At 45.4% G+C, this 25,319-nt stretch overlaps 1 protein-coding gene across 2 annotated transcripts in view; it reads right to left on the bottom strand.

Moving 5' to 3' along the window:
• LOC116945961 (cadherin-7-like) overlaps positions 1 to 25,319 on the bottom strand; it is a 130,463-nt gene that overhangs the window by 103,554 nt on the left and 1,590 nt on the right. The window contains exon 2 of one of the 2 annotated variants that reach the window (XM_032960689.2): positions 11,701 to 11,830. The exons of the other annotated variant lie outside the window; for it this stretch is intronic. The gene's annotated coding sequence lies outside the window, so the exon portion shown is untranslated. The remainder of the gene's footprint in view (positions 1 to 11,700; positions 11,831 to 25,319) is intronic. 2 annotated transcript variants of the gene reach the window in all.

Raw genomic sequence — 25,319 nt, 5'->3', positions numbered from 1 at the left:
CCGCTGAGGTGGATCTGGTAAATGATATTTGGATCGAATGAAACAGTGATTCGCATAGTACACACAATTAACCCTGCTCTAATCATATCAATGAAAACGGTGTCAGGTAAATAAAGCTCAAATGACAAAAGGCGGATACGATCTACTAAGCCGTATGCACGCACGTTGAACTTCTTTCGCACCGTACGTAGCCAACCGTGCTAATCGGAGGTGCCGTACACGCGTGCATCTTGTTACACCAATTACAGAAAGAGAGAGAGAGAGAGACGTTCCCCATGCGTCTCGCAGGTTGTCACAACAACACCATGGATCCCGTCACAAACCGACAATGTAAATATGTAATTGGACATCCCAGACATCGCGACACTTCCCGCTCGCGACGCGCACGACCGTCTACTGCAAATCAGCGCCCGGCAAATTGCGCAATCGAGACACGCAAACGCCCGGCGAGGCGTAATCTCCCAAACCACTCCTCCCCCACCCCGTTAGGGTTCGCGTGCGTATTCAGAGGTTTGGCCCTATTAGTCCCTAATCCATTACTACACGAGGCCCCGGCCGTGGCCGGCGTTAGTGTCCATCACACGTCGCACGGTCACCACGGTCACCACACGTCGCACGGTCACCACACGTCGCACGGTCACCACACGTCGCACGGTCATCACGGTCACCACACGTCGCACGGTCATCACAATCGGCGCAGCGGTGGCCACGGCGAGCCGGGCCCCCCGGCGCGCGCGCGCCACCCACGACAAGAAGCCCCCCCCCCCTCCTCCTCGCCCACCCCCAGCGGGTTTTGGGCGTTAAATAAAACATCGCGTGGCCGCCGCGACAGTTTCTCATTTCCCCCACTCGTGCCTCGCGCACGCCTCCAACATTTGCTGCCCACTGAGATTTGGGGGGCCGGGGAAACTGTGGGGGGGGAATGAAATAATGGGGCAGGGAATACGTTTTATTGATGTCAGGTGTTTTTTTCTTTCTTGCTTTCCTCGTGTTGCCAACATTTTTTTTTGGAGGGGGGGGGGAGAAATATCCGCGGATTTTTTTTTGTTCGTGACAATTGGCAAATCGCGTTGATTTGGATAATTTTACTACGTAGGATAAATATTTAAAAATGACTCTAGTCGCATTTTCGATAATAATCATACATTACAATTTACAGACATTTGTCAATCCACTGTTCAATGGAAGCCTGCCCATGATGTGCTGCTATTAACGGGGTTTGTTTGACCATACTTTACCGGCTGATTCCTATTTATGAGCAAAGTGTGATCGATAATGCCTGTGAGACAGCAATCTGTGGGCAAGGTTCGGTGGACTGCAAATATTTGTGAATCTCTCAAAGCTGCCGGGATGAGAGGTGGCCAGAATATGGGAGTAGAGCGAGTGGGTTCATTCGTGGACCCATCTGTGCAGACCTTTAAGTGTTCTTCTCTCCCGTGTGTGGGTTTTTTTCTCCGACTGCTGTAGTTTCCTCTCACACACAAACCACTCCTTAAACAGGAAATGGCCAAATATACCAATTAAGGATACATGTAAACTAAAATATATTCAGACTCAGCCTTGTTGAAAAAAAAAATCATTTCAACAAAAAATAAAAAAGTATTACGGTCCTATTTGGCCAATTTCTTCTTTGAATTACTCAAAAAAGCTACTGTGAGGTAAATATTCATGAGCTATTTATAAACAGTTTGTCAGAGAAAAAAATATGTAATTCCTATTAGGCCCCATGCTGTAAAGTGAGGTCTACAACTCTTATGATCCACTCTGTCTCTCTGGCATGTGCGCGCTATAAAGAATGGCCCTTTATCGTTCAAAGCCATTGACACGGACGCATCGAGCATCACCAAACAATCCAGTTTGCCTGTCGAATGCAGTCCAGGTAAGCTTTCCGGAGGAAACGGACGAAGGGCAGACGACTTAAAGCTCTGCACAGATAGGCCAGTAACCTGAATGCTTCACCGTCTCCAGTAGACATCTGCTTTGTCCTCTAAATGTGAGCACGTCATATCTTAATCCAATTAGCTTGCATTAACTAGATTGCTGCATCGCACAGGTCTAGAGCATTTCTCTTTCGCAAAAGCAAAGCGTCTGGAAGGCCCCAACGTCGCCAGCTACGCAAACATCTCGCCAGACAGACTTCCCGAGCATAGCCATCGACGCCAGATCGGCAGAGGGGTTTTAGTGTGCGTGATATTATCTGTCTCGCTACGTATCACGGCTGGGATGCCACACTGGGTACACGTTATATTCTTAGCTCTTTCGGTAACGTCACGTTGAAGAGAAACAATAAAATAATAAAATATATAAAACGATACAAATTCTCACGACGTTTCGACCATAACACAAACGGCCATCATTAGGTGTGAAAACCAACGGCAATAAACATTTGAAAGAAGTGGCGGTTTTGTTTCTTGCCGTTGGTTTTCACACCTGATGATGACCGTTTGTGTTATGGTCGAAACGTCGTGATAATTTTTATTGTTTTATATACATTTTATTGTTTCCCTTCAACGTGACTTTACTGAAAGAGCTAAGAATATGAATTGCTGCAGTCAAGAAAACTTTAAATCAAAATGGGTACACGTTGTTTTTTTTTTAATCGTCTGACTCACAGCACGGACGTTTTGACTAATGTTTGTTCGAACGAGTGCGTGGAGTCCCTCGAATAACACAAACGTGACAATAATCCGTACAACGCGTGCTCGCTTTGTTTTTTTTTATCCCCGAGCTTAAACATTGCGCAATGCAACGTGGGTCTCCATCCGGACGCTTCGTTGTTACAGCACCGTTAAGTATTTTCACGTGACCTCTGCTCACAATCAGAAGCAGCATTTTATCGCGTTTTTTTTTCTTCCACGCTCGGGAGAAGCACGCGAGTGTGCATGATCTAATTTCCATGCTAATGAGCGACGATATTCGGGGGGGGGGGGGATGGGACATGAAAGGCGAGACCGTGGGACAAGCGAGGAGCAGTGACTGAGGATTGCCAGTGTGTGCGCGCGCTCGATTGCTTAAGGGGCCAGGTTCGGTGGATTGATTTGGTGCGGGACTGCTGCTTTTATGCCGCCACAATGATGCCAGTGTGATGGCCTTCCTGTTGTGGCCATAAGGCGGGAGCTATGGTGGGGGGCGGGGGGGGTGTTGGAGACAGAGAGAAAGAGAGAGATCGCACAAACCGAGTTGTGGAACTCATCGTTTAACGGAAATATTTAGACTGTACTTAAACAAAATAAACAGGAAAAGGGCCAAACACACACACACACAAAAGTCACAGAGTAAGCAATTTCAGATTTCCGGCGCGTGTGATGAACTACTTGCGTATGTTAATGCGCTCGTGACCGAGCCGGCCTGAGCATGTGCGTGCGTGCGTGTGTGCAAGTACTGGCGCAGTTTGAGTCTGGTTTGTTGAACCAGGTGGGAAGTCAAGGTGCCGGGTTATGTCGTCTGATTTTGCAAGAGTGGCCTGCATGTCCACGCTTGGCCATCCTGCGTTTAATCACTGCGCGTTCTCAACCCGCTCCGTCCCTCGCACTGCTCCACTTGGGAATTCCCCACCCATTGTCTATTTTTTTCACAAATTGTTAACTAGAGCCTAGCGAATTCAAGAGAGTTGGTGACTCTAATCGATTATAACGGTAACTGCCGTTTGTTGGTGCTCGTTTTTCTGGGGTTTTTTTTGCGTGCGGCTGTTAACCCCAGATGCGCACAGAAAATGGGAGTTTACAAAATCCGTAATCATAGCCTCATCGATCGATTAAGGGCCCACCTATTCACGAATGGCCCCAGCGCCGTCAGGCCGACATTGTGATGCTCTGCAGATGCTGATCTGCCAGCAGCTCACGCCACGAGCACAGCGAGTGACTGCCCATTTTGTTTGGTGCAAGGTTCTGAAGTTCTTTGCTCAGTCTCACAAAGACAAGACGAAGATCCTCCATTTTAGCCTTTGACTTTTAGGGCGAATGCTGTGAGCGAGCACCTATGAAGGCCAGCGCAGCACACGAGGGGGTGGATGGCCAGCACCACGCCTGGCCACCTTTGTCTCCTTGGTGGCAATGTTTGCGCACTGTACCACGTGCTCATTTGAGGCTGAGACGACCAAAGAGCGGCCTAGGGCATGCTCAGAATCCGAGTTTGTAGCACTGCGCGCTAATGACTGCATTACCGCCCCCTCCCACACACACAATCTCACTCACACGTTTGGCTACGTACGTTGCGAAAGAATTTCAACATACACACACGTGCACACACATAAAAGTACGTGGATTTGAGCGAACGCGCAGAAAATCCTAAATGCGCACGCGCGGCAGCGTTTTGAAAATAATGACCGAATTTTGGACGCGAAAATGCTAGATGTAATTGGCTCCCAATGCTGCGAAAAAATGTGGAGAGGAAACCAGGAAGGCACCTTGCACAAACACTAATGACACTTGCAGACAGTCAGAATAGTCAAGGGGGAGAGAAAGGGTGATGCAATTATCAGGATGTCCAACTCCGCAGCGTAATGCCAAGTAGACAGACGAGGCTGCATTCACTGCGCTGGTAAACTAGCATGGACCCACGCACGTACAGACAGACGAGTAGGACTAATATATAATAATAATAACAACAACAATAGCGCGGCTTAATCACCGAGTCTCGGGGCTCTTTGTTCAGTACATGGGTATGTTGACAAGGATGATAAAGCTGGAGTATCTGGAGAAAACCCTCGCATACGAGGAGATATCACTCAAAGCTATGCATGAATTAGATGCGTTGAATCGTGATTGCAACCAGACCCATTACCGGACTACCCGATCATGGCCACCTCGTAAATAGCATGCCGACTGCACCCAGGATGACCTGGTGGTCACCTAATTAGTATGGACCAAGCTAAATTTCCTGCTTAGCTGCAGAGGTCCAATGCCATTTGATGCATTCGGGGTGAATGGGTCCACAGGCAGCTGTGTTGACCTCAATATTTACCACAGCGGTTCACTTCTCCCATAGCCTGAGCAGTCTTCTCTGAGCAGCGTCGCTTATTAATGCACAACCTTTCCGTGAACGCACGCGGACCCCGTACGCATGGCACACCGTGTGCTCCGCGTGTCCTCGGAATAAGAGCAACCCATGCCAGTCTGATCACACACACTTGCATCACCGCTGCAGGAATCAACACATTACTTCCTCGGCTGCCCGAGATCCATTTGTTCGCGTCAGAATCTCAAGCAACCGAAAGAGGCCCTCGTTTTAAGAAGCATTGTGTTATTTGTCGTAAAGAAGCGGTCCAATTAATGCTTCTTTTTTACGTACATGTAACAACGTTTGTGGTTCGAATAACCATCCATATATGCTAATCATACAATAAAGTGCGATACCACTAAAGATGTATAAAACTAGAAAATGTATTTGAAGTAACATTAATTTTTAATCACCCAGTCTAAATATGTTTAATCATCTATCCATCACACACACACACATATGTGATTGTATTTCAGCCAGCATGTGACATTCAGCAAACCTGAAGGTTTGTTTGTATTGAAGCTGTTAAATGTCTCATTTCTATTTCTTCTTCTCAGCCATCCTCACCCTGTTATTATTTCACAGAATGATGTTCTATTTCATACAGTTTCCCCATTAAAATTCCACAAACAGCCCTGCAATTAAGGCAGGAGTGTTAAAAAACACACCGCAAACAAACGATCTCGTAGCCAGAATAACGTACTAACAATGTAAAGTTAAGGTCATCTTAATTTGCAGTGTGAGAAATTTTCATTGGGAGCCACGCTTTGGCCCTCTAGATTTTGCTCCATCGCAGAATTCAGATGAATGCTCAGCGTGCAACAGCAAGGGTGGGGCTCCTCCTCACACAGACATGGCCATCATTTTTGACCAAAGTTGGCACGGCGGTGGGTAAAGCCGGCAGGCAGCGCCCAGCACCGCAAACACAATTAGGCCTAATTACAGTCTCTTTGAAATGACATTACACAGTGAAGCAGACCGTGCTTCGCGTTCAGTTTGCCCTTAATTGCTAGGAAACCACCGTATACGGTGTGCGCAACGATCACACGGAATGCGTGTGTGCGTGCGCGCGTGCCCGCAGAGAACGGTAAACAACAAGCAAGCTAAACACACCTGACTGTTTCATGTCAAGCTGAGTTGCTGCATAATGATAATAAACAGGGCTCCGCTGTAATTACGGCATTGCCACCTTACACAAGGTGGCTCTGTTCATATTGTTGGGGAAGTGGGTGAGCGATTCGCAGGTAATCTATGAAGTTACTGACTCTCTAGACTTACACGTAATTTACGAGGTTAATCATAATTAATTACAGGTTTTATACGTTTGTATATGTGTAACACCTCATGTATGTCACTTCTCTTTACTAGAGAGTGCCTTAAATTGTCTTGGTAGGTGAAGTTGTGTCAGATAGATTTACTGCAGGGCAGTGAGTCATGAGCATTCGATTGTTTTTTTGTAATGCATTCCACAAATTAATATGCAGATTGTTTTGCTGAAGTGAAATTGAATTTCTCATTGTATAGACATCCCATTTAGCGAGTGTGAAAGTTGAGCAAATTAAAAGTATTGATTACATATAAATGTGACATTGGCTGCTAATTTCCAAGGGGCTAGTTTACATAGTGTTGATTGTTTTTATTCTCCAGGTTGCTGGTCATTTCAGAAGGAGACAATCCCAAAAAGTGATGTTTTCCAAAAAAAGTGACCTCTAAAATCCCTGTGATATGGAAATGTGTTTGACAATCGGAAAATTCACAAATGTGAATTACAAAAAATATATTGACAACTTACCAAAAAGAAAGCTCTTAAAAAAACAATGGCAACTATGGTTACAGAGGTTTCCCTTAGAAAATAAATTAATCTCATCGCGTTATCACCTGTAATTAACAACAGCACATATATATGGTAAACAATATAGCATGCAGTACACAATTAAAATCTATTCGTATTTTTTCACCTTTCACAGTGAATGTGTCAAGAAAGGATGCCACTGCCGGAGGAGTGGGTACCTAATAATGGCGAGACGCAGAGAACCATGCTTAGCAGAGTATTTTTTTTTATTTTGGGGATTTTCATATTCGATATAACATATCAATGACATAGTAATATAAAGTTAGATAGAAGGGAAACAATAAAATTATAAAAACTATACAATTCTCACGACGTTTCGACTGCAACACAAGCAATCATCATCAGGTGTGAAAAACCACAGCAATAATTTTTTTAAAAAGTGGCAGTTATTTTAACGTTAGCACCAAGGAGAGCGATTTGGCAGTTATTCAGATGGACGAGTCCATCTATGTTCAGAAAAGAGGGAGGGAGACGAAAATAATGGATGTGGTCTGAAAGCCACCGTAAGCGTAAACAATCAATTAAGACCCGACATGGTTTATCAAATCCTTCCAATGATTGCTAACCCATAATCCATCTTCTCGGTTGAAATTGTCTCTGTGTTTGTATATGTGGATAGCCTCATGAACGAATCTCTCATGGTAGCCAGATGGCTTGCAAAGAACCTCTGTCTTGGAGAAGTCAATGTCATGTGAGCCTACTGAATTATAACAGTGATCTGCCACGGCCGAGGTGTTGGTCCTACCGTGTTTTAGGTCTGCTTTGTGTTCACGAATGCGGTCCGAGACGTGTCGTCTCCCCCCTTCTCTTTTCCGAACATAGATGGACTCGTCCATCTGAATAACTGCCAAATCACTCTCCGTGGTGCTAACGTTTAATTTAAAAAAACTTGCTACATTTTGCAAAATTTCTTGCTGTGGTTTTTCACACCTGATGATGATTGCTTATGTTGCAGTCGAAACGTCGTGAGAATTTTATTGTTTTATATTTTTTATTATTCTATTGTTTCCCTTCTACGTGACTGTACCGAAAGAACCAAGAATATGAATCCCTGCAGTCACGAAAGCTTTAAATAAAAATAGTAATATAAGTTAAAGGTCCAGCGCTCCAATTGCTTGCTGATACCAATGCTGGCAGAAAAAAAACATCTCCAATCAAGGGAGCTGTAGAGAGCCCCTCTTTGTTCTGTATTTGGCCTACTCTTCCATACTATCCAGATGCCTTGGAATAGGTGAGAGTACCCACAATTGACCCCATCACAGGCGATCTGCCAATCAACTAAATGTTGTCTTCACATGCATACTGCTGGGTGGACAGAGGCGGAGTGAATAAAAAAAAAAACACGTCACATTGTTTCAGCTGCTGCCATGCCAGCAGACCGAACTGCGACCTCTAGATCGCATGTCCGCTGTGCTAAACGTTACACCATGGGGAAGACGCCCATTACAATTCAATATTTAACTGTCAATGACGATACAGAATATCAATAGGCTCAATAGCATGTTTTCCGATTGCTTTGCTGGGAGATTGAACTCCGGTTTTCAAGTCCCGTGTGTTAACCACCACACCACGGCACCACCCCGAACGTAACATTACTTGTCCCCGTTTGTATCGAGCCATCTAACTATCTATCTATCCATCAGCTCTCTGATTGGATGAAACCAGATGATGTGGGTTTGGCCACTGCTCAAGGCAGAGCCCAAGGTTTGAGAGCAATGATGGCGGCATGCTAATTCAGAGTGGCGGCCACGGGTTTAATAATGGAAAACGTCACGTTGACATGCGTTAATTTAATCGGTATCAGGACTGTCTGAGTCCAACATATGGCTCAGCCTGGGATAAATGGGATGTTGGGAGGAAGAGGAATCAATTAGAGCAATACAACATCTCAAAGCTCACAATACGTGCATTGAATCGTGTATTTAAGATCCGATGTGTTTTGATCCCAATGTGTTTGTTGCATGTAATGTGTTCACTTGACCTCTGTAGCTACTAGAGGTGCTACCATTCACTGCCAAACGTAAAAAAAAATATTTACACAAATCGGTACCATGAACCATAATCTATTGAATCGCTGGGGTGGGGGCATTTTTACACCCCTCTATAATTGTAAACTGTTCTATCATGAAAGCATTTCAATCGTTTCAACGATTTCCTTATGTTCGCAAAAAGGCCAGTGGTTGTCAAAGGAAATAAAAGTTATGGTGAGCAGATGCGGTTTTATGTTGTGCCATTAACCTCCAAATCTAAATTACAAATATGAAAAAGCTCCATATATTGCTCATCCACATGAATGCCCACCGAGGAAACGTCCGTGAACCCGTTCGCTGTATTTTGTTAATAAAAATCATTTGGAGCCAGCACAGATTTCAGAGCATTTCCTTGGAGCAAAATTGAGTCTAATCAGCAATCTTTATGCAAATATATTCACTTTATTAATCATGCATTTGCGCTTGATTTCAGTGCAATATGGACACTTTTATATGCCAAGTCCTGGGATGAGACCCATTAAAGTAAATAGACACGGCGAGAACGCTGCGTTTATAACAACGTCCTTACCGCTGCCAAATAACCAAACGGGCGCGACTACCACCCTCCAGCTCTGCTTGAGACTATTCTGACATTCCCAGCAACGGTCCAGTCCACATTACAAACTAATCCCGCCGCTTGGCTCGCTAAGATTCGCTCGAGTCTCGCCCAGGGCTACGGACAACCAATTTTGTCCACCAATTTCACCGAGAGTGATGCATTCCGCCGTTACGGAAGCAGCATCTGCCGAAACGACGTTAGCAGGGCGCCGCCGTCGGGGCCAAGCTCTGCCCGGCGGCATTTACCCACAATCCTCTCCCCACCTCTGGAAAAAAACCTCCCCATCTTCCCCAGCTAGCCCCGCAGAAACACCGACGTTCAGCGAGCAACGATAGCGATGATGGAGAGAGGCTTTGAAGGCCATTACGATGATGATAAATAATTGGCTGAGACGCCCCCCCCCTCTCGCTCTTTCTTTTTCATCGTACAGTGAGTGTATATACACATGCAGTTGATATGCTACTTCTATTTTGTTTGCCTCTACCGCTGAGTTTGGTCTACATATCGGGTGGCCTTCTCCGAGGTCCACCGCCAAGGAAATGTGGCCAGATGGAAGAGCTCTGGCTTTTAAAACGCTGTGCCAGTAAAGCCGCACAGGTGCGTAGAAGCACAATGATCATGGTAAACAGTTTTAAACGTAAAAAAAGAGAGAAAACCGCATTATTTGTTTACGGAACTGATCTTTGTTTATCGATGCGGTATATAAAAGTCACCGTGGTGTATAACGTTGGCACATGGTTGGGGTTTTTGCGCGCGGATTTCTATGCAATGGGCATGTGCACAGAAATTAATTTGTCTTCGCCGAGTGTAATATTCGTAATGTAAATAAGTGACATTTGAGTTGATCAGACTGTTTGTTCCGCTCTCAGTCTGATATGTTTTCCTCTTCTGAGAAACCACATTGCATTTTCAGAAAAAAATAAGTACATTGCTAAAAGAAAAAACTAAACAATCAATCTGTCAAGCAATTTGCTCTTCACTTTACCTAATTTCATTCATTCACAAAATGGATCGCCCCTTAAAAAAATGGAACAACCCACATTTCAAGGCCACGCACATTTTTGCTTGGATTAATGCACTAAATTTCAGGGGTGTTAAAGGTAGAAGACATCCATGATTAAAGTATGAACCTTAATATGCTGAGTGGATCACTGATGACACACAATTGCGGGCTGATTCGTGTGCAAATATAATAATAGATCTATACTCATATGCATTAAGCTCATTGGGGGTACAAAGGTTAAACAAATCATGTTGGAATAAAAGGATGGTGAAATTTTCGAAAGATGATTTTCAGCCACGAGTGGCAGTTAAATTGGCAAGGGTAGGTGGTTAATATTTGTTACATTCAATCCCCTCTTAACGATATATCAACACTGATTCACCTTCACCTGAGAACGACGTTCCATTATATCCTGCACATCGGAATCAACGAAAGCCCACTGAAAGGCAAGGATACTGTTCTGTCAGTTGTCTGATTTCTTTTTCCTACAGCAGCACAATATTGGGAGGGACCCTAATGATCGGGCTAAGGTTAATAAATCATGACCGTTGTCTGCCATGCTTAATCTACCGCTGGAATAAGTGCTCCCGATGCTGATGCCACTGGCTTTATGCAGCTCTTAATAACCTTTCCGCCAATGTGTCTGCCCCTGACCTCATTCTCACATCTTTGCCTTTGATCATCTCGTCATTGCTATGCCACAAGGACCCTTGAGTTTTATTGGCTCTCCTAATCAGTTACATCTCAGATTAGTTTTTTAAAAATAGTTTTCTTGACTGTGTATCATTTTCCTCGTAATTGCCCTATTTTGTTTGCGGAATTTGCATGACAAATGAGAATGTACAAACATCAGTGTAGAGTCACTCTCTAGCTGCACCCATAATTGTGTGATCAATAAATACATAGATCCATGCCGTTCTCAATGCAACTATAGATGAAGGCCTGCCCAGGCAATGACAGTCATGGGTGTTTTTTTGTTGTTTAACCATTCCTCACCACGTTGGTCAGTGCGTGTTAATGAAGAGGAGGAGGGTGGGGGTGATATCACTTACTACTTATTTTGTGTCGTGGCCAGGAACATAACTCTGGTAACCGGGATTTAAGCCACCACTGATAACCGGTGAGCCAACACAGATTTTTGTTTTGTTTTTGAGACATTGTGTCGTACTTATCTCAGTTACACACGAGCCATATACAAACACAATGTGGCATACGTGAATACTGTTTTTCAAAGCTGTCCGATGGGAGTTATTCTTACCAGCAGTTTCTTAGCTCTAGCGGCAGCCGTGGGTTGTGTAGATCTCTTGATGTCAGCATGCAGGATCGGGGACGTACTAGGATCGTGATACTCACACCCTTGCCACCGCTTGTCCCGCAGTCGCACCCTCCTGCACATCGAAACAGCAGGCAACCTTTGTAGATGATGCTCCAGCAGAAATGGTCTCCATTCGAGGGACGAAACAAATCAGCGAGCCTATCTAGCACAGCGAGCGCTATTCCGAATGAGCAGACAAATAGACGAGAGCAAAACTGCAGTGAAGTAAACTCTGGGATGTTGTTCAGAAGTCTAATAAATACGTCCTAGTTGTATTTGGTTGCTATCGTACGGCCCATTCAGTACAAGTGTACGGCGCAATGATTAAGGATGCATAGCAAGCAGCTGTTTTAAAATGTAATTCCGCTAAGATCCGCATGTTTCTTTCCTAAGTTGTTGGTGTTGTCATTATCACACAAAGTTATCAAGCCAAAGGCACACATTGCGAGTATTGCATTTGCCCATGACTTTCAAGGTGCTCTGCCACAAATAAATGACATTGCTAATTCTTGTAATTTGCATGCAAAGTAAGAACCATATATCTTTATTTTAAGTTAATTATGCTGTAATTTAAATGCTTATTGTAAAAAAGCCACCATAAGTCCCAAGTCTAGGCTGGTGTGTCATTCATATATAATATATTAATTTTTTTGTTTACTATTAATTACTACAAAGACAGCCGTGTTCTAATTAGGCTCATTAGTGACTGAATCAGTAATCTCGCTCACGTAGACTTAATGCCCTAGATGAGACAAGTTTGATCTGGCACGCTGTGCTCAAAGAACTGTAAGCACGCTCACAGGTCCATGCTCAGAGATCCACGCTCAGAGATCCACATTCACAGGTCCACGCTCAGAGATTTACGCTCAGAGATCCACGCTCACAGATCCACGCTCAGAGATCCACGCTCAGAGATCCACGCTCAGAGATCCACGCTCAGAGATCCACGCTCAGAGATGCACGCTCAGAGATCCACGCTCAGAGATTTACGCTCAGAGATCCACGCTCAGAGATCCACGCTCAGAGATCCACGCTCACAGATCCACGCTCAGAGATGCACGCTCAGAGATCCACGCTCAGAGATCCACGCTCAGAGATCCACGCTCAGAGATCCACGCTCAGAGATCCACGCTCAGAGATCCACGCTCAGAGATCCACGCTCAGAGATCCACGCTCAGAGATCCACGCTCGCAGATCCACGCTCAGAGATCCACGCTTAGAGATCCACGCTCAGAGATCCACGCTCAGAGATCCACGCTCAGAGATCCACGCTCAGAGATCCACGCTCACAGATCCACGCTCAGAGATCCACGCTCAGAGATCCACGCTCAGAGATCCACGCTCAGAGATCCACGCTCAGAGGTCCACGCTCAGAGATCCACGCTCAGAGATCCACGCTCAGAGATCCACGCTCAGAGATCCACGCTCAGAGATCCACGCTCAGAGATGCACGCTCAGAGATCCACGCTCAGAGATCCACGCTCAGAGATCCACGCTTAGAGATCCACGCTCAGAGATCCACGCTCAGAGATCCACGCTCAGAGATCCACGCTCGCAGATCCACGCTCAGAGATCCACGCTCAGAGATCCACGCTCAGAGATCCACGCTCAGAGATCCACGCTCAGAGATCCACGCTCAGAGATCCATGCTCAGAGATCCACGCTCAGAGATCCACGCTCAGAGGTCCACGCTCAGAGATGCACGCTCAGAGATCCACGCTCAGAGATCCACGCTCAGAGATCCACGCTCAGAGATCCGCGCTCAGAGATGCACGCTCAGAGATCCACGCTCAGAGATCCACGCTCAGAGATCCACGCTCAGAGATCCATGCTCAGAGATCCACGCTCAGAGATCCACGTCTGTGATGTTGGCCTGTTTACTCATCAAGCTTAGAGTAATTTGAATAAATGGTAATTCTAATTCAAAGTTGAAATTAAATTGTTTGGGGCTTGATTTTTTTAGCTTTCATCTACTTGCAATAAGTGCTTCATAGGAATATAAAAATATTGCCTTCATAAAGCCGATATTACATTACCTTTAGGTGGCTCATGTTATACATCCACAATGGCACATTTCAGTTCCAACGACTGCCTTTTAACTAGTATAGCTAGAGAGCATCAGCTGATGTCATATGATTGTCTCTTTTTTGCATCAACGTGGCCGAAGGTTTCAATAGCTTTAAATGAACCCCAAAAGGATAATTGTCGTTTGACCATTAACAACAAATGCTCATCACTCAATTCATTCCGAAATTAATTTCACCGGTCTAAATAAAGATGCATTAGATGTAATTGGAATTACTCTTACATTTAATTGCAAAGGAGCTTACAAGGCAAGTGCTTACACATCGAAGTGTGAGAGTGCGTCTAGAGATGCGTCTGTTAGCACACTGAGCTATGGACCTGGCGACCCAAGTTCGATTCTCGCTTACGGCCAACAACAGTGACAATTATTTGAACCAGTCCTGGACCTCCCCCCGACTCAGCCTCAGATTATTTCCTGGTGCGGTGTTTAAACATTACCACTGGAGAGACAAAGGCGGCCGGGCGTGGTGCTGGCCACCCACCCTCTTACAGTATGTGACGGCCTTCATACGTCCTCGCTAAAAGCACTTGCCCTAACAGTCTGGTAAAGGCTTTATGGGGGATCTTGGTCATTGCAGACATCTGAGACTGAAAATAAACTTTTGAAACGACAAACAATTCCAGGGAGTCAAACATATTTTTTCTTTACATCAGCCTCCAGAAAATTCTACAGGGGCACAAGATATCAAATTTTATAAACTTCATAGCAGGGGATCCTACGTAAAATATTGTTATAGACTGAAAAAATAAAATGCAATAAATCCAAACACTGCCATTAAAGATTCTTATTGTTGTTTTTACTGTTATTACTCGTGTTATTTCTGTGCAGAGCAGATCTCTTAAGTATTTTTCTTCTTGATATTACAAAAAAATAATAATCCCCCATGAATTTTGTAGGGGTAAGTAGCTATCCATAGTACTGTTTCGCTTGAAAGGGGGCCGGGAAATGAGTTCTCTACACAGGACTGGACAATGCAGTATTATTACTGTTTTATCCGGAGCTATTTCCCTGCAAGTGTGCGCGCGCGCGCGAGTCCGTACGCCGGCAAGTGCATGTGTGCGTGCAACGCCCACTGTATGTGGATCATCCGAGCGTCAGCACGGCCAGACGACAAGGCCAGGACACCAGTAAACACTCGTTCTTTCTAGTTTCATTTCCTCGTGTAGCCTCGGCACTACCCCTGACCTCCACGCACCCCTACCCCTCCCCGTTTATTTCTTGACAGAGTCATGGGATTCTCATTCAGTCCTCTATAACCCTTGTACATTCACACACACAGAGAAATAAATATATACAATGTTCGAGAAGGTGTTTGCAAATAGATTTTTTTGTCATTTTGCACGCGTGAGAGAAAAAAATGCTGGGCAAGCCGGGCATAACCCATGTATATTTTACACACAGATTGACATAAATCTACTAGCTGTACTTCCTCCTCGCTGCTTCACGGGCGCGTGTCTCAGGCGCGTGACTTCTGCGCGAACCACCTACCCTTCCTCAAAGTCTCCTGATTAAAGATGTGAGTCACAACACCCTGGGGGGGGGGGGGAGGGGGGAAACTGCCTCCATACGTTACCAAGACGGACATAGACGGAGCTCAAAGCAGCACAGCTTCTTCACAGAGCGCGAACACTTCCTACGATCCTGGCTTGCAAAGCCACCCTAAGGGTGTCACTTATTATTACTACGACTGTGACTACTACTTTTGTTCTGCCAATCTCTGAACATAATCTTGTTTTCGCCCGCTGCGTGAAGAGAAAAAAGCATCCACAGCGTATTTTGCGGTGAATGTTCATTCAATGGCTTATATCTTGGGAGTGGTGGGATGGGGGAGGCTTTAATTTGCATGCTATATTTATTTGTGAGCCAAACTGCAGCCATAATAAAAAAAGACTTTAGCGGATCACGAGTGCCAACATCCTTCAGGCTTTCGGAAATTGTGTCTGAAGTTGCACATTCTCACTGCGACCTCCGCCATGTCAACCTCTCCGCGTCGTCCGAGTCGTTCGCGCCACCGCCGTTTTGTGCGTCAGAATGTCCCCCTCCCTCCCTCGCTCTCTCTCTCTCTCTCCTCGGCCCTAATTTCCTCAAGTGACAAAACACGGCAGACACACCCATCGGAGCAGCGGACACTGAACAAATTGTGTTCGATGTGGCCCTCCGCTGAATGGACATCTGTTACTCTGAAACGGGGCATGAATAGATGTGGCAATTACCCAATGAGAAAGGGGACAATCTATTGGGTACAAATTCTACTGAACCTTGCAATCTTTTGTGTTGAAATAAGAGGGCGAAAAAAATTGCAACCGTAACTATTTCAATGGCTATAGTTTTGTTTTGTTTATTATTGTGATGGAAAAAATGTAAAATATATATAATATCATGATCATTTGACAACACAAAGTATATACTCACCTCTGCTATTCATTGTTCATGCTGTGCGTAATATATCGAGTTAGCTCAGATCTGTCTTAAAATTAAATGCTAAATTGTTCCAAGCTCATGTGAGGAATGGGGAATGTCATCAGCAACATAAGTCCTAAGCCAGGGGTGAAAATTTAACATTTCTGTGACAGAGGACAGGTCGTCCATAAGATGAGCACTGCTGAGCTTCATGATGTGATTTAACAAATTATTTAGGATGGTGCTGCGTTAAGAATGGTGATGTTTCAGGCAACGGTCCTTCTTTAGAGCACATAGAGAAGCTATGTGCTGTAAAAAAAAAATCGCCATTGGCAGATATGTCGTTTCTTATATATTGTTTACGCAGTGTTATTGACAGACGCATTTTTACACGGTGATGGTCATGTTTCCAGGCATGATGGACTGATTTGATCATCTTTGAACTCAGGCTCTCACGAATGTGAACTTGGGAGTAGCTGTTGCTCTACCAACTCTACGTGAAGATGTTGCCATTCATGTGCACCAGAGTGCTGTGCTTTTTGGCGTGCAGCAATTTAGCCTGAGAGTGATTTGATCAATTGTCGGCATCCACAGTCGTGATCCGATTCAAAAGATATATTTTTATTTTCATATGTTAGTGATTCTCGCAGCCTCCAGAGGCTGCAGGGGTCACATTAAGCCAATACATCCAAATTATATACAATGAAAGTCATACAATTTTTACGTATGCAATTCCATGCACGTATCACGAGATAGATACTCGCTATTATTCACAAAATAGATATATCGTAACGCCTATCTATTTGTCTCTTTATTTATTTATTTATTTGTTTATTTCATGCTGTATAGATGAAAATCTGTTTCAGCAAACTGGAATTGAATAGGACAAAAAAAGCATACTCACCACTCATTCGTTTACCCTTGAGGTTTCCCTGCCTCTTGATGTTCGTCAGACTTTAGGATAATAACGCTCGCAATCTTAATTGCACTGATTTATGCGTGAGAAATGTTAAACTGCAACATGTATTTAATGTTTATTTTTTATTCAGCAATAATACACCGCAGTTATTAAAACATTATCCCCCTGCAATGAGAAATGCGCGTCTTTGTTCAGTGATTTGTCCCAATATGTTTAACCACATGTTTTACGATAATGGTGTTATTTCCTCACAATATTGTTTGAGACATGTTCATGTTTTCTTTTCAAATAAATGCAATGTAGTTGCTTTACGATGCCTAAGTAGGGCTCTAAAACAACTCCAGTTAACGCTGTTAACTTCCGTATAAAAACAACACCCATTATCATCGTCAGAGCGCATTCGTGTGTTGCTTTTTGTCGTCTCCGAAATTAATCTCAGACACAAGATCACTTCGGTAATTCGGTAGTCCATCAAATGCGACGTTAACGCTTGCGCAATGCAGCAACGGCAACTGTTAAATGTATGCCGTGGTTTGACCTAAAATGCGCCGTCTTGTGCGTGTGTGCCGTTTGAGGAACTGCTTGCGAGGAGACGGCACACAAGTCGGAATGTGTTGGAGTTGCGTTATGACACAATGAAAGAGTGTCGAAAGATAGAATTTGCTAACGTCAGTGTAATCCTGTCTCTCTTTTTTTGTTGCTGTTGCAAACTCCGTGAGCGTGCATCCTGTTGACTCGTGAATGTTGCGTCGCGCTCTGGGCCCAGCGACTGGGATTCAGGTCCCAGCTATTAAGGTCTCTCTGTCCCTGGCCTGATCCTTGCCGCAACCAACTCAGCCTGAAATGAACAGCTGATGCAGGTGAGGTGCAGCCAGATGCCAGCCCTCGAGAGACAAAGGCGGTGAGGTATGAACGGCAGAGGGCCATCATCCCCTTTCGTTGAGCACCATGCCCAGCCTTAACAGACGCTCGCTCACGGCACCTGACTTTTTGAAGGCTATATACGTACCCGTGACTTGTGGGATTTTCTGGCTCGTGTAGCTCTGCTCTTTTGTTGTCGCAATCGTCCATTCGTTTGTTTTGCTCGCTCAGTGACAACAAACGCACGCGCGTGCGTGCAGATGAGTGAAACGTCATTTTGAAATCGTCCGACGTTTCGTTTAAAAACAGAAGACCCCCCACCACCACCGCCCCCCCCCCGTCCCCCCAAACAAACGACGCCGCCCGATTTTTGGGACAGCCCGCGGGCAAAAAAAAAACTCCACGCAGTCGCGAGGACAGCGCGACCGCCAGGCAAAACGGAATGGCGCAGCGGAACGTTTCGCCACTGCCGCGGCCGGCTCCCCCCGCGATTCACGGTGAGAACCTCGGCCGGCTGCAGCGGCGCGCGCGCAAAGGGGAGGGAGGACGCGGGCAGAATCGACGAAAAGAGTCAGGCCCCCCCCCTCCCCCCGGAGTGGTGGGCTCCGCACGCCGCCCGCGACAGAAGCCGAGTGAAGGGCGCTGCACGTCGCAGCACGAAGAGCAGCCTCGCTCGTCTTGGCGGGCTGAGCCGAGGCCCCCGCGCGGGGGTTTCCGAGGCGCGGATGATCACGGCGACGGACATTCGCGATTAATGCGAATTGGCATCTTTGAAAGGCAAAACAAAAATGTTGTTGTTGTTGTAAACAAACGACCCCGACAGGATTTCTTTTTTTTTTCAAGGGGGACCTGTCACGCCAATGTCCGCGCAGATGGTAAAACCGTGATTTGCGGACAATGTGCACTATTAAAGCGTCGGGTGGTCCTGCCAGAGCGACGACTGCGCATTTTGAGATGGATTTGAAAGTGCTGTCAATCTGCGGCTGAGCACATTAATGCCGTGAAATGCACCATGACTCGTACAATTGAACTTATAGACGTTTCTCAATCCGAATCGATCCCGCTTTAATGTGGTCCGAAATGCTCACGAGCGTGCATGTTTTCATTCAACGGTGCCTCTGGACGAGTCTATTGGAGATGTTAGCAACGCTAAATAAGACGACTCATCGCCTTGCTTTCGTCAGCCAAGCATACAGCGTGCGAGCTGACACTCGAGAAGAGAATGTTTATGGTAAACACGTTCATTGGACAGCAGCCACTGAACGACATCCCCTAAAACAGACGACAATGCACGCCACTCTCATCTATATCCCGAGGACACATCGCCGTCCCTGGAGAGAGACAGTTAATAACTTTAGTTACTAAAACAGAGTCCTTCTCCCCTCCCCCGCCGAGTTAAAATTTAAAGCCGCGAGCACATATTGATCGCGAAAACTCAATTCGGTTTTGGCGATACAAATCAAAACAATAAAAATGTGAAGCTAAGTGGTGATAATTCACATGCAGTATATACCAGAGCGGAATACATATATATTTTTTATTCGCCTTTCTGAAGGGTGAAAAGGCCGCAGAAGCTGCAACAAAGTGATTGAAATATCAGCCATAAGCTTGGCTCTGTGTATTGCGATTTCACGGCAAAAGGAGATATCGGTGTTTTCCTGTCGCACGTTTGTTTACGTTGCAAATACCACAAGGCCCTTCGAACGCCCCGGTAGCGTTCAAGAAAAGGGCCGAGATCCGCCACTGCTCCCAACATACGAAAGCCATGCAGGATTGCATTAATGCTGTGCAGACATCTGCCAAAACAATTGGGCCAAACAAAAAGAGTCATGTCTGACTGAATGACCAGCCAGACAGCCGTTCCTCTGTGCAGTCAGCCAGCAAAATAGACCGTTCAGCCAGCCACATAGTCAAGCAAGCACATTCAAACATATGATTTCATGAGAATTTGCGATGTCTGTACCAGAAGTGACATGGTACCCGGAAGATTCGGATAAGGCCACTGGCATGCGATTCTATTTATAATCGTGTTGTTTTATATATTGCTGTGCCTATGCATGGTGAATCATTTGTCCAAAAAACTGCATGTATTATGGATGCATGAATATATTGCATGCGATGACATGTGGCTCAGAAACGTGGACATTGGCAGAGAAAATAGACCAAAACGTGAAAGGTGTTGCGAAGAAGCACATCAGGGTGCACTGCTGGTAATTCGACTCAGAAGGAGGAACACGTTCATTAGGGAGCCAACGCAGGTTCGAGACGTCGTATTGACTGGGCTATGGGCAGGACGCGTCGCTAGAAGGGGCGATGTTCGCTGGCTGCTGCTAGCAGGGAACAATCCCGTGATCACGCCCACCGAGGAGATGAAGCGACGACATCGGATCCTGTACGAGTACCAAATGGATCGTTGCATCGCAAGGCTGTGAGAGATGCAAACGGCTTGGGGAGAGCTTCATCCAGCAGTGGATAGATCACGACCAGTGATAATTATGACATCCTATCGCATACACTGTGTACATTGAGAGATCGGTGTGAGGTGGGAGGCATAATATTTGGGAACAGTTTCTGCTCTTGGGCTTCAGGTGGAGGAGGCAACAGAGGGTACCCCTACTTTTCCCCGGTCAGGTGATGCCGCGTGAAGGTGGATCGAGAAACTGGAACGCGATGCCGGTAACCTCCTCATCAGCATTCGCCATCAGACAGACAGGCATCGTCGAGCCCACACAGTTTTCCAGGAGAACAAATGATCTTGAGGCTCACGTTTTTGTGAGGGAGCATCATCATTATTATTATTCTCATGCGTTGCCTTCACACTCCAATCATAAATTAATCTGACTGTATGTGACACTGGAAACTTGAAAACCAGAAGTACTCTTTGTTGCGTTCCCAACTGAAGTCATGAGCCACCCAACGCTGTTGGGCATCCCATATTTATCAAAAGCAATTCTTGACTCGAAATGAATTATTGAATGAATGAATACATTCGTTTATTTACGTGTGATTTCAAACAAATGATTAAACCCATATCCATGTGCACAACAGATGTTAGCTGCAGACAGCGAGGAAATTACTTTACTGGCTGGAACTGTTTTTTTGTTATGTTGGTTTTGTCCACAGGGAAAAAATATATATATATCTGTGATGCAATATCCCATATGGTTATATATGGCATATGAATTATTTACACGTGCGATCGTTTACAAACGTTTTTTGTTTCTTAATAAATATTTTTTTTATCATAGCCGGCCATATCACCAAGCTATTTCGACATATGGACCTTGGAGGAGATTTGAAAAATCTGGTCATAAACAACTGTTCTGAAAAACCCTAAATGCAAAACAGAAAAAGCACGAACAAAGCAAAAACACGACGGACTGGGAGGCTTTTAGGAGAGTACTTTAGATATACATCTGAAGAGCTTTACATTATGTTATTATATGTATTGCTTCTGATCCCACGCCATAAATTATGCCACAGAGCGACATGCTTCAGAGGACATGAAGGTTCCTCACGAGAAAAAAAAAGAAGCGGCCCACCGGACTGAAGTGTAAAATCAACAACAGATATGAAGAACAGCAGAACTGTCCCCAGACGAATGGAATTCCGATGAAGTTGGCAATTTCCCGATGATTGTGCACACGCGGTAAGAGTGCGAGCCAATACAAACTGCAAGGAATTGTTCCGAGTGAAACATGTGCACGCATTGCATACGTTTAAGTAGCGGCATACTAATCACGCTTCGTGTTTTAGAACTGACTTCTCTATTTTAAGATTTGGTTCGTTATCTGTTGTGGTAGTTGTAAGGAATCAAAGTCGTGAATCATATTTAGCAAAATGTCAGTAACATCATTCTGCAGGCATTGCTCTGAGATGAAACTTTTCAAACTTTTCACAAAATTACCATTTCCGGATACTTTTAAAACACATATATACAGTATAGATAAAGCTCAGACATCAGACCTCCAAAGTAACCGCCTCACAAGTGCCCAGCTGTGTTCGGTTCCTTCTTAAGGGAGTGGAAACTTATTCGCGTTGCCTCTCTTCCCCTGCCCCCTCATGGCCAAACCGGAATATTGCAACAATCCAATCTGGGGGGGTGGGGGGGAGAGGAAATCACTTTTCGGTGGGGCAAAGTGTGGGTAGGCTACAGCTCACGCAAGCCATTCTGGACAGACGAGAACAGGGTGGACTTCAATGTCCTGCGAAAATCAGCCTCTGCCGCAAGGGTCAGCGAACGCAGGTTCATCTTTAACTCGGAAGCACAGCCGTGGATGATGCTCACTCGCTTGCCTATCCATTGCCCGCGAGTGGGCAGCGCCGGTTAGGCCGCCGGCTATTAAACGCCAATGCCTTTTTTTGTTTGTTTGTAAGTCGCGACCCTCCAAATATAACCGTGAGCCCGGCGTGCCCGAGGCCAGGTCTCACGACGCACAGTGGAGCGCTCGCACCCCCCCCCACCCCGCCCCCCCCCCATCATAATGCAAGCGCCAACAAACGCAACTCAAACGGCTGCTGGACCGTGTGTCGCTGCGCTACCGGCTACACCGTAGCCTCACCACAACGGGTGATGCATGAGTCGCTACACTTACAAAGAAATAAAACCCATTGGCCCCTGTCGTTGAGCCTTGTTTGATACATTAGATGTCCACATTAACGCCCTCCTGCTGGAACACAGCATACCGCAATATGACACAGGTTATGCTCCATCAGGGCACACATAACAGCCAGAATTATGCGACACAAACAAGGCACGTGTATAACCGCATGCGCACAGATTATGCACGATTAATGATTTCCCCAACGCGTTAAACCCGCGACCCACATTTTTCGCGCGCGCCGCAGATGCATTTCCCTCGCCTTACACTTTAACGTCACATCTCGGAAATCTGCACATCAAATGCATTAATTGGGTACCCATTAAGTGAAGCCAGCCTCGTAATTAGCGGGTACAAAGTTGAGCGGCTTGTAAGGGGGCGTGTAATTCGAGCGAGAACCTGCTGCTCACGGAGAACCGGGGCTCATCGGGAAGCCTCGACCCACCGGTGGGCGTTTAGGCAAGCTGACGGATTTCTGTCGACAGCCCCATCCACTATTTATCTGCCCAAAGACCGGCCCTCTTAGCAGGCCGATACACTAATGGCCAACGCTATTCACTATTTATTCGCCCAGTTCGCGAGCGTCATGCGCGGCTCGTCGTGATGCGTTCTCGTCCCGTGCCGCGCAAAGTCCAATCGGACAAGCATCAGTAACCCATTCGCCCAGAGTCACATGCACACTCAGCGTAAATGTAATTTAATGCCAGAGATGTGAGATTGTGTGTTTTTCAACCCCTTCCCCTTTCCGATTGCAGCTCTGAAAATGTTTCCGCCACAACAGGCAGCCACCGTGCTCTTCAAATTGAAATGCATGACTTATTTCACTGGCTCAATTAAATTGTAGAGCCGACTTGGGCGAGAAGGCTAGCACTGCTGGACTCAGCATCCAGACCGATCCAGTTTGATTCCTATATTGAGGTGATTTAAAAAAATGTCGACAGCTTTCCTCAACCACCATGCCTCTTCCCAATCACTCTTTACGATCAACTGCTACTCAAGAGGATCACCTCCCCCACGGTTTCCTGAGCACATGGTGCAGACCACACCTTCATTGCGTTATAAGAAAACGTGCTGAATTGTCCCAAAGCATTCTTGGCTGTAATTCACTTAACTCACTGAGAGGCCAGTTGCACGACTACACTGCAATTGAGTTGTCGCTTTTGTTTCGTTTTAGTATTTATTCTTGATGGTGGGTTTGTTTCATTCTTTATTTGCATGTCCACGTTACATTTGCCAGATTTGTCAACACAATGCGTCTTTACAGTCAACGCACAGCTGCCATGGGCTGGAGAGATAAAGGACACGATTGGATACTCGCATCGTGCGCTGCTAGGCAATGCCCTAGTAACACGTGTGGGGAACAGACGCCTTCCACGCCTTATCTCCTCCACCGACATGAATCTTTGCTGTGGTTTTGATGATATCCTGCAGGGATTAATCTCGGGGGCTTTCGCAGCCCACGTGTGAACCGACTGCCTTTACCTTCATTGCCACTAGGGCAGACTCAAACACGGTAATAATCTACTGCGAGCTAATAACGTTGATTTTTCATGAATCACATGGGACACAAGCTTGTCCTAATTGTAGCGCCGCTCTCTGTGGGGCATTACCCCCGAAATGAGTGTGACGATCACGGGTTTATTTGTTTTTTTTGTGCTACCAGGTGAAGTAACTGGCGGTTATTATAGAGCAATTTTATATGTTAAGATTTTCTTGTTTTTCTTTTAAATTCTCGACAAAACAATGGCCCACCGCTGGGAGTCGGGCACAGTTTAGTAGTTTTGTTGTGTCAAGCTTGAACAGCGTAATTAAAATTAAATAGGTATAATACGGATCTAAAGTCGTCACATAAACATATGAATCGTTGCATTTGGTGATTTTGGGATTTTAAATTAAGTCCCACCCATACCCACGCCAATTATCCCACTTATAAAGAGGCTGTACGATTTAAGTGCCCATGTAATGCGGACCTTATAATCGTGTCTTACAAAAAGAGGGCTCAAACAGTTATTGTCAACACCCTGGGTGCACACCCTGTAGCCATTATGACTTACTTGCTTACTGTACACCAACAAGCCCAGGTGAAGAGTGTAGACACACACACACGTATACTAGTCGTGAAGATGTAATTGATGACCCGTGGCGATTGTGACGCACAATTATGCACGTGGACATTGTAACTTGACCCAAGGTGGTTTTCAAGGCATGAACTCTGACACCGAGAATATTGTTGAGGTGTGCGCCTGTTGTATCCACTCACATCACACGTGGGCAGTTTCCAAATGTCATCCTCCATTTCACACGGATGTTCTATAAGACCGCAGAATTTATTAATTAGCGGTCAACTTAACATTTTCATGGTTGTGTTTTCCTGATGTTGTTGCTCGTTTGACGCGAGACAAGATCTGCCCCCACTTTGTTTTAAATAAAAATGACTTCAGGTGCAAAACGATATTGATTTGCTGTTAAATGGCGTATTTGGGCTGTTTACTCAATTCAATTGAAAGCTTTTAGTATGCAGCGTATCACGCCGTCAGAATTTAGTGTAACAAAAAAAAAACTTGGGGAGAAATTATTGCCTCGATTAAAATGACGTAAATTACCATTTCAAATGCTGGCGATATTGTATACGATGATTGAGAAATTGCTAAGATTGCTTTTTTTGCCTCATTAATCAATGATTGCAATTTATTTT

This window comes from Petromyzon marinus, chromosome 25 (assembly GCF_048934315.1).
Source record: "Petromyzon marinus isolate PM22_M1 ecotype Great Lakes invasive population chromosome 25, UKy_Petmar_22M1.pri1.0, whole genome shotgun sequence".
Classification (NCBI taxonomy): domain Eukaryota; kingdom Metazoa; phylum Chordata; class Hyperoartia; order Petromyzontiformes; family Petromyzontidae; genus Petromyzon; species Petromyzon marinus.
This window is presented reverse-complemented; position numbering and strand designations above follow the sequence as displayed.